The 10,330-nt window shown below is 34.5% G+C and overlaps 1 pseudogene; it reads left to right on the forward strand.

The window, feature by feature from the left end:
- Positions 1 to 9,624: 9,624 nt before the first annotated feature.
- On the forward strand, positions 9,625 to 9,721 carry LOC138830090 (U6 spliceosomal RNA; annotated as a pseudogene).
- Positions 9,722 to 10,330: the final 609 nt, after the last annotated feature.

Here is a 10,330-nt window from a genome sequence, read left to right on the forward strand (position 1 = left end):
GTAATGTCCTCTAAATTTAGGTAGTTAATGATGCAATATTTATACAGGATTATATCCTTGGGTGCCTGTTTGTAACAAGGAAACCTTATTGTTCCTAACAATGCTACTGATCTTATTTCCCTAAAATTCTGTGTATAATGGAAAATAATTATATTGTTCAGTTTGTAATTTTTTTGTCAATGACTATTTTAAATCTTTTTCATTTTAGTTTAATCATACATTGAAGCATTTTTAGCTAGGTCCAAAGGGGATGGCTTTTTCAAGTACTTATTTATTCAACTGAGTTTGCTCTGTGTAGCTAACGGATTCAAAGTAAGCCTTGCGTAAGAGCTACTTCTAAACTTCTGCAGCTGAAATTTTCCCAAATGCGGTCTCATTGGCACAAACGTCTACCTGACACTTTACCCTTCTTCCATGTAGGATCAGACCAACCAGAATATCTTACCCTGATCGCGTAAATTGTCTTACTTGAACAAAATAAATCTTAGTTCCAAGGGATCATAGAAAAATGAATATTTCAGACAGAACTTTTCAGATTGGAAGGTTTTTATCAAAATATAATTGTTTATCATACCTACCATTTCAAAAGTAGCTAAAGCCAAGAAGGTGAAAAAATGGTTCATATGCATGATTACCTAATGTCCTGGCCTATCTACCTTCCAACCAGGCAGGAACTTAGACTACTGCCTTTCTTTCACCAAATATTTTCATAGCTCCAGGAGAAGTCCATATGTTTCTCCTTGTTATTAGGCCTTAAATTGGTAATGTTTCCCCTTGCCTCCAGTCTGTAAATCTACAAAAGGTAAAGGTTTAAGTCTAACTCTATCAAACACTGAGGTAGAGATAATGGAAAAATTCTTTAAATCAGAGTTGCTTTTGATACCCTAACCAAAACAGAACAATGCAAAACATGTGCCATTTTATTATATTATATATAGTTATATATTTTATATTTATATATGCTGATTTTATATTTCACACAGTGAAACTTACTAGAATCAATTGATAATTTGACAAATAAAGTGATATTTATTTATTCCTATAAATATAATTGGAATATAAATAATTAGGTTTAGAATATATATTAGAATATAAAAAGTATCAATGCAATGTCTTCGGTATACACTTGCGATACCTTCTAATTGCTCATGGTCTTCTGAATTCACATTGTTAAAAATCAATGTGTTTTCCTCTAATCTATAAGAGATTTTACTCTGATGCTCTGTTTATTGTTTTAACTCACTGGTCCCAAACTGTTTTTCTACATATTTCTGATGCATTCCTACATATTATACTCCAATTGTCCTAATACGATATCTAAAAGACATTATTCTTCTATAGACCCATGGGTCCTAATATCTTATGGCTTAGTTACCTGCATCATCAGATAACAGGGGCAAGACTTCTCAACTAGGCTTATGCAACATGCCAGCAGACAGTAACTGAAAATCCATCTCAATTTCTCATTTCTTATATTTCAGGGTTCCAATTCCTTGAGAAACAAGAATTAGCAGCAAGCAATTGTGTAATGTAAGGCAACTTAAAATGAAAGATGAAGTCTCAAAATGGAGAGAAATTACTGTATTTCAAACTGAATTTACAGATGACCAGCCCATATGAGTGAACAAGATCAGAAAGTGTCACAAGATTATTTTTAATACCCCTCCCCTAATGACTAACGTAATATTTCAGTCCAGCATTAGTCGGCCCAAAAAATAGTTCCTGGAAGGATAGATCCGTGATTGATCTACCATGGTCAGGAAAACGACTTAGAGGTTAAATGTAATTCAGCAAAACATTAATTGAGAAGATCGTTTGTGCTTCAAAACACTGGTACTTTAGTACAACTTCGTTCTCTTGTATAAAAATGTTGTCATTCTCAAACCAACCTACATTTAATCTCCTGAAAGTGTATTCCTTTTCAAATAAACTTTTTGAAATCACACTTACCAAAATAACATTTGATAAGTAGATGACACTTAGTGACATTACAAGTTTTTCAAGTGTAGGGAGCAAGTTACAATACAGTTGATTCATTTACCCAGCACTAATGTCAGACAGGTTCAACCATTCATTAAAGTCTAGAAATAGTACCACGCACCATTTGTGTTGCTCAGTAGGTGCCTTCCAGAAATTTGTTAAATAGGTCAGCCTCCCATATTTCAACCCTAAACATTAGCTAATAAAGTAAATTTCATCACTTAATAAGGGGCATTTTAAAAAGTCACAAATACTTGCCTTATCATATGCTGTTTTGTTTTCCCTCTGTCTAACACAGTAAGAAATATGTCTTTAAGTCTTGAATATGGGTACTCATTTGAGATGTGACAAAATATATCTTCTATTTCTATCATATACTTCTATAGTAGTATATGTTACTTTTCTTCTTTTTCCAAAACTTATATGTAGTAGAAAGTTTTATTCCATGTAAAATAAAATAATCACACATATTGTACAAAACCATTTATAAAAACTGGTAGTTAAGAATACATTCAAAGCCATTTTTAAACTTTCTTGTTGACTAATGATTAATCTTGAAATGGATGAGAATATAATCATGTATAGGTGTTTCAAGTCTCCAGTCTTGCAAATTGTTATTGCAGATGAATGAATTATGGAAATATAAGCTGACATTAGTTCAAGTATGTGCAGGACTGAAACTCCATGGAATGTATATAAACCTTTCAAATATTAACAGACAGTTTAACAGAATGACTATCAGGAAGTTGAAACCAGAGAGCCATAATAGTAAAGACATAGAATGAATGAAAAATGGAACAAGGGGCAAGTACAGCTAGAATACTCAATGTACACATTTGAGAAAGGAAGTGGTAAATCGGAAATAAATCTTGGAGAAGGGGGTGGTTGAGAATGATAGAAGGTGTCACTGTGATCCAGGAGCAATGGATAATTAGGTGGACAAATTTAATTGTAAGACACTTGCACAACCTTTGGAAATTCAGTTAAAAAACACAAAAACACATAAAAATCACAACCAAACAGCAATCTGTAGGGAGTATGAATATGACCTCTCAAAAATTTTAAGCAGTTAATGGAGGAAAGTCTTAGTAAAAGCAAACAAAAATGTTCAAAGAGGATAGTTTGGCGTAGGGGAGGATTCTGAACAGATTTAAATAGATTATCTAAGGTTATAAATCACCTATATCTGCTGCAAATATTATCTTTCTGAACTTGATACTCCAGTCCTGAGCCACAATTGAGAGCTTGGAAATATGTAATGGAAGAAACAAGATGAAGAACCCATTACTCCACTGTAGAGAAAGCAATCCTCTATTTTTTCTCTCATCTCTCTTCACTACATTTTATTCATACTTTTAGGTCAATTCATTTTGAATTACATTTTCCTTCTTTATTCTGGCAAAGTAATTGGTCAAATAATTCACTAAAAGTTATTTGCCACTTTTTTTGATTATGCTGTTTAATTGACTAAGCAAGTCCATTAAATTTTCCTCTTGCATTTTGTTGCCATGAATCAACATCTATGTTAATGAGGACAAATCTAATGTAAAAATTGTCTCCAGAAAACCAGTCCAAGAAACTGTGATTACAAATACTTGGCTAACTTTTTTCTTTTTCCTTTACCTTGAAAGTCTTCTTGTGTCTAAATTGCCCAGAAAAATAGGTACTCCATCACTTTTTCTTTCAATCAATTCTAAACTCAAGGATATATTTTGCTAACAAGATGCTTAGAGGAAGCCAAAATATACTCCATTTTTATATTCTCACTTAAGACTCTCCTTAGATACCATATCAGGAACAGTGAAGTTTTTCTTTGCAAAATTATTTCAATATATTATTTTTCTCTTGTTCTTGCATTTGCTCACCAAGATGTATGGAGAAGAATAGAGGTAAATCACCCATACCTTAGAAGACAGGTCTGTTACAAAAGGACAATGCTTCTGTGTCCTACTTCTATGTCCTCCTCTCAGCAATTTCCTGATTTCCAATTAAACACAGCTTCTTGGCTATTGAAGCCTCACCCACTGCTTCATCTTCATAGTTTCTCTTTTAAAACTCTTTTAAGGGTAGAGACCCAGCTATATACAACCAATCTGAAAAAGATCCCAAACCTCAAAATCTAAAGGAGTTTTATGACTCTTCAGGAGGACGATTGGGAGACCTAGAACCCCCCATGCCAATCGTTTGATCATCACATTCCTGCCTCGGTTTGTCCCCTTTCCTATTGGCCAATATTCGTCGCTGTAACTGATCTGGATATGACCAGGTGTCAGGAATGGTAGTGGTTAGAGCCCCGTTCTTTTTTTGTCTAGGAGACAACTCCTCTGCTACTTGCACTCTCAGCAATCACTGGCAACCCAATGACTCATATCCGTTTGCAGGTTTTGTACGTGTTCCTCCATTTATTGTTCTGGCTACTAATGACTCTCAGTTTTCCCAGGTTCAATTGATTCATCCATGCACTAAAAGAGCAGTAGGATTGATCCTTGCAATCGGTGCGCAATCATCGCTACAGTGGCTTCAGCTACCACCGCCGCTATATTGCTGTCCCAAAGCGTGTCCACCGTGCAACAGATAAACCAGCTGATCCCTCAACTGTCATCCATAGAATTATAAAATTTACAAGTTGCCAATCATCTTAAGGGAGGCCTCCTTGTGCTCCAACAACAAATAGACTTGCTCCAAGAACAGATTACGTTTCTTTGATTACAACAAGGAGGACTATGTAATGCTATGACTACTTCTGTCTGTCAGCTTTCCACTCCTGCACCCAATTTCACTGAACTTAGTAACTACATCAAAGTCCCTAAGTCCCTTAAGTAGTTAAACTTCAACCAAAACCTGCTGCATGATGTTACCCACCTAAACCAGACCACCATTCAGCTTATTCCCGCTGTCTCCTTTTTAGAAGATGTGCTTAAAAAGTTACAACAATGGTTTTCGCCATCCTCTCTGGTCATCTGGGGAGGCCGTGCACTTGTAGGGCTTACTCTGCTAGGAATTATTAAATGCTTGCACTCCCGGCAAAAATGCCTCCAATGACGGGTCACCATAATGACGGTCCTTTTAAAAGAAAAGGGAAAATTTGTGGGTAGAGCCATTCAGAACTGGTTGAGTCAGCTAGAGTAGCAGTTGAAGCACACTTCCTGCTCATAGAGACGGGACCCACAGGCACGTCTGCCTAGCTTTACAGCCATGAGCTGTCCATGCTCCCTACATGCCCCCTGGGGACCAATCAGTTCCTGTCACCAAGCAATGCCCATGATCAATTCCCCGCTAAGTAATTGGCTTGGAAGGACTCAGGAGGTTGGGAAAGCTGGGGCTATAAAATCCCAACCCTTGTGCAGAAATAAACCAGACCTGCTTAAGCCTGTTCTCCCAACGTTTGTTCCTTGAGTGCGTCGTTCACACTTACCTCCTGCCGGAGATCTAGCCCTACAATGTAGCAATGGGGGAGGCCTTATAGTCCTTCACCTTCATTAGACTTGAAGCTAAGAATCTGTGATTAGTTGGAAATCAGGCAAGAGCTAAGAGGAGGACAGAGAAATAGGACATAGGAGCATTGTCCTTTTGTAAAAGACACTGTCATCCATGGTATGGGTGATTCAACTCTATTCTTCTCCATACATCTTGTTGAACAAATGCAAGATGAAGAGAAAAAAATAATCTATTGAAATAATTTTGCAAAGAATAACTTCACTGTTCCTGATATGGTATCTAAGGATAGTCTTAAGAGAGAAGATAAAAGTGCAGTATTCTTCTGTTTCCTCTAAGCATCTTGTTATCAAAATATCTTTGAGGTTATAAGTGATTGATCCAAAAATTGGCAGAGTACTTATTTTTGAGGGCACTTTAGACACAAGAAGACTTTCAAGGTAAAAGAAAAAAGAAAAATGTATAGGTAAATATTTGTGATCACAGATTCTTGGACTGGTATTTTGGAGACCAAGTTTTACATTAGAGATTGTCCTCATTAACATTGATGCTGGGTTTCTGTGGCAACCAAATGCAAGGAGGAAGTTTAATGGACTCGCTTGGACAAGAAAACAGCATGATAAAAAAATGGCTTATAATATTTAGTGAATTATTTTGACCAATTACTTTGCCAGAACAAAGAAGGAAATATTTAATTCAAGTCACTTGAATTAAACTTATGAATAAAAGTAGTCAATAGAAATTAGAGAAAACATAGAAGACTGTTTCCTCTCCAATGGAGTAATGGGTTATTGATCTTGTTTCTTCCATTCTATCTTCACAAGCTATCAAGTGTGGCTCAGGACTGGAATATCCAGTTCAGACCAAGAGAACTCGCAGAAGAAAATATTTGCAGCATATGTAGGTGATTTATAACCTTAAACAATCTATTTAAATCTGTTAAAAATTCTCCTCTAAGGGCTGGGAAGGTGGCTCAGTGGTAGAGCGCTTGCCTTGCATGCCTGAGGCCCTGGGTTTGGTTCCTCAGCACCACATAAGCAAAAAGAAAAACAAAAAAAATTCTCCTCTACCCCAAATTGCTCACTTCGAACAGCTTTGTATGCTTTTCCCAAGATTGTCCTTCATTAACTATTTAAAATTTTGAGAGGTCATAATCGTACTCTATAGAGACTGCTGTTTGGTTGTGCTTTTTGTGTGTTTTTGTTTTTTGTTGTGTTTTTTCACTGAATTTCAAAAAGTTGTGAAAGTGTGTTACAAAAATGTCCATCTAATTGTCCAATGTTCCGGGATCAGAGTCATTCCTTCTATCATTCTCAACCAACCCCTTCTACAAGATTTATTTCCGATTTACCACTTCCTTTCTCACATGTGTATATTAAATATTCTAGCTGTACTTGCCCCTTGTTCCATTCTTCATTCATTCTATAGCTTTATTATTATTCCTTTAATATTATTAATATTAATTCAATTTCCTGATAGTCATTCTGTTAAACTGTCTGTTGGTACTTTGAAAGGTTTATATACATTCCATGGAGTTTCAATTCTGCATATACTTGAACTGATGTCAGCTCATATTTCATAATTCATTCATCTGAAGTAACAATTTGCAAAACTGGAGACATGAAGCACCTAGACATGATTTCATTGCCCTCCATTTGGAAGATTAATCTGTAGTCAACAAGAAAGTTTAAAAATGGCTTAGAATATATTCCTAAATACCAGTTTTTATAAATGGCTTTGTAGAGTGGTGTGTGATTATTTTATTTTACATGGGATAATATTTTCAACTACCTATAAGTATTGGCAAAAGAAGAAATCTAAAATTTACTACTGTAGAGGAAAATGATAGAAATAGAAGACAGATTGTATGTTTGTCAAGTCTCTGATGAGTACCCATATTCAAGACTTAAAGTCATATTTCTTACTATGTTAGACATATAGGGAAAACATAAAACACCATATGATAAGGCAACTATTCATGACTTTTTAAAATGTACTTATGTGATGAAATTTATTTATTAGCTAATGTTTTGGTTTGAAATATTGGAGGCTGATCTATTTAACAAATTTTCAAAGGCACCTACTGAAAAACACAAATGGTGGGGGGTACTATTCCTACACTTTAATGAATGGTTGAACCTGTTTGGCATTAGTGCTGGGTGAATAAATCAACTCTATTGAAACTTGCTCCCTACACTTGAAAGACTAGTAACCTCACTAAATATCATCACTTGTATAGTGTTATTTTGGCAAATGTGATTTTTAAAAGTTTATTTGAAAAAGAATATACTTTCAGCAGATTAAATGTAGGTTATCATTTGTTTGAGAATGACAACATTTTATACTACAGAACCAAGTTTACTGAAGTACCAGTGTTTTGAAGCACTAAGGATCTTCTCAATTAATGTTTTTTGAATTATATTTGACCTCTATTTCAAGTATTCCTAGCATTGGTAGACCAATTATGGATCTATCATTCAGGAACTATTTTTTTGCCTGCTGATACTGGACTGAAATCATTCATTAATCATTATGAGAAGGGTATTACAAATAATCTTGTGACATTTGTGGTCTTTTTCACTCATATGGCATGGTCATCTGAAAACTGAAAGTTTGAATTACTGTACTTTCACATTTTGTGATTTCATCTTGCATTTTAAGTTGCCTTGCATTTCCCAATTGCTCACTGCTAATTCCTGCATTTCAAGGAATTGGGGCCCTGAAATATAAGAAATGAGAAATTGAGATGGGTCTTCAATTACTTTCTCTTGGCATGTTGCATGGGCATAGGTGGGAACTTCTGCCCTAGTTATCTGATGAGGCGGATAACTGGGACCTGGGATCCTAGGACCCATGGATCCTGTAGAAGAATAATACCTTTTAGACACCATATCAGCAAAATTTGAGTATAATCAGTAGGAATGCTTCAGAAATATGGAGAAAAACAATTTGGGACCAGCGAGTTAAAACAATAAACAGAGCAGCAGAGTAAAATCCCTTATAGATTAGAGGAAAACAACATTTTTTTTTTACCATGTGAATTCAGAAGACCAAGAACACTTAGAAAGTATCACAAGTTTATACCGAAAACCTTGCATTGATACTTTTTATATTCTAATATATATTCTAATCCTGATTATTTATATTCCAATCTATTTATTGGAATAATATGAATTAATTTATCAAATTATCAATTAATTCTAGTAAGATCCACTGTGTGAAATATAAAATCAACACATATACGTATAAAATATATAATTATCTATAAGAAAAAGTTTTGCATTGTTCTGTTGTGGTTAGGGAATCAAAGGCAACTGTTTTAAAGTATTATTCCATTACCTCTACCTCATTGTTTGGTAGAATTAGAACTAAAGCTTTACCATTCAGGGATGTACAGCTTAGAGGCAAGAGGAAACACTGTGATTAAAAAACTACCAATTTAAGGCCTAATAACGAGGAGAAACATATGGACTTCTCCTGGAGCTATGGAATATATTTGGTGATAGAAAATCAGTGGTGTAACTTCCTGCTTGGTTGGATGGTAGTCAGGCCAGGACATTAGGTAATCATGCATATGAACAATATTTTCACCTTCTTGGCTTTAGTTACTTTTGAAATGGTAGGGTGTAATAAGCAGTTATATTTTGAAAAAATACCTTCTAGTCCGAACAGTTCTGTCTGAACTGTTCGTCTCTCTATAATCCCTTGTAACTAAGATTAGTTTTGCTCCAGTAAGACAATATATGCTGTCAGGGTAAGACATTCTGGTTGGGCTGTTCCTACATGAAGCAAGGGTAAAAGGTCAAGGAGACATTTGTGCCAGCAAGACCTCATTTGGGAAATTTTAAGCTGCAGAAGTTTAGAAGTAGCTCTAAGCAAGGCTTACTTTGAATCCATTAGCTCAACAAAGCTAAATCAGTTAATAAACAAGTACTTGAAAATCCATCACCTTTGCACCTATCTATAAAGGCTTCAAAGTATGATCAAATTTCAAATGAAAAAGACTTAAAGTAGTCATTTACAAAAACTTGCAAATGTGAGCAATCGAACAAACAACATAAGTTTTTTCCACCATACACAGAATTTTACAGAAATAAGATGAATAGCAATTTTGGGAACAATAAGGTTTCCTTGTTACAAATAGGCAACCAAGGATATATGCCTGTCTTAAGATTGCATCATTAATTACTTAAGTTTATAGGATACTACATGCTTCAGCAGCACGTCTACCCGAATTACAATACAGAGATTTATATGGCTCTTGCACAAGGATGATATGAAAATTTGTGAAGTATTCCATATTTTTCATTATTCAGATGCAAGAAATGAAAAACAGTTATTCAAAAGTTGATTACAAATATACAAGAGTAATAATATGTGTAATTCATAGAAATAAAAGTTAATTTGACATCAGTGTATTCAATCTTCACCGTTTTAGAAAGGCCTTTACATAGCATAACCTTTATAAAACTTTTGAAATAAGATAACATTGTCATTTTATCCCAAAGAAATAAAATTCTATAAGGACCTAGGAATTAAAAGAATCTTAAAATGTTTCTATATGAAATGCAATCTGAAAGAACACATGTATTAATGAACGTATGGATTATAAAACAATGTCGAATTCAAAGTATTATATCTAGGAGCGAATGAAATAGATTATGGACATTATACAAACAGAATACTAAATATTTTAAAATATACTTTTTCAGACAAGCACCAGAAATATCTTTAGTTTCTGTACTACTCATTTCAACAGATAAGTTAAAATTATTTCTGATTTAAAAAATCACAAACTCTATAGAAATCATTATAGATGTATACAAACAACTCGAATATATTTTGACATCAATGTCAGGCAATTCACTTGGAAGAATACCATGGAATACATGAATTTTTAAAGTAAGGTATTGCT

This window comes from Dipodomys merriami, unplaced genomic scaffold (assembly GCF_024711535.1).
Source record: "Dipodomys merriami isolate MVZ:Mamm:240054 unplaced genomic scaffold, mDipMer1.0.p SCAF_183, whole genome shotgun sequence".
In the NCBI taxonomy this organism is placed as follows: Eukaryota; Metazoa; Chordata; class Mammalia; order Rodentia; family Heteromyidae; genus Dipodomys; species Dipodomys merriami.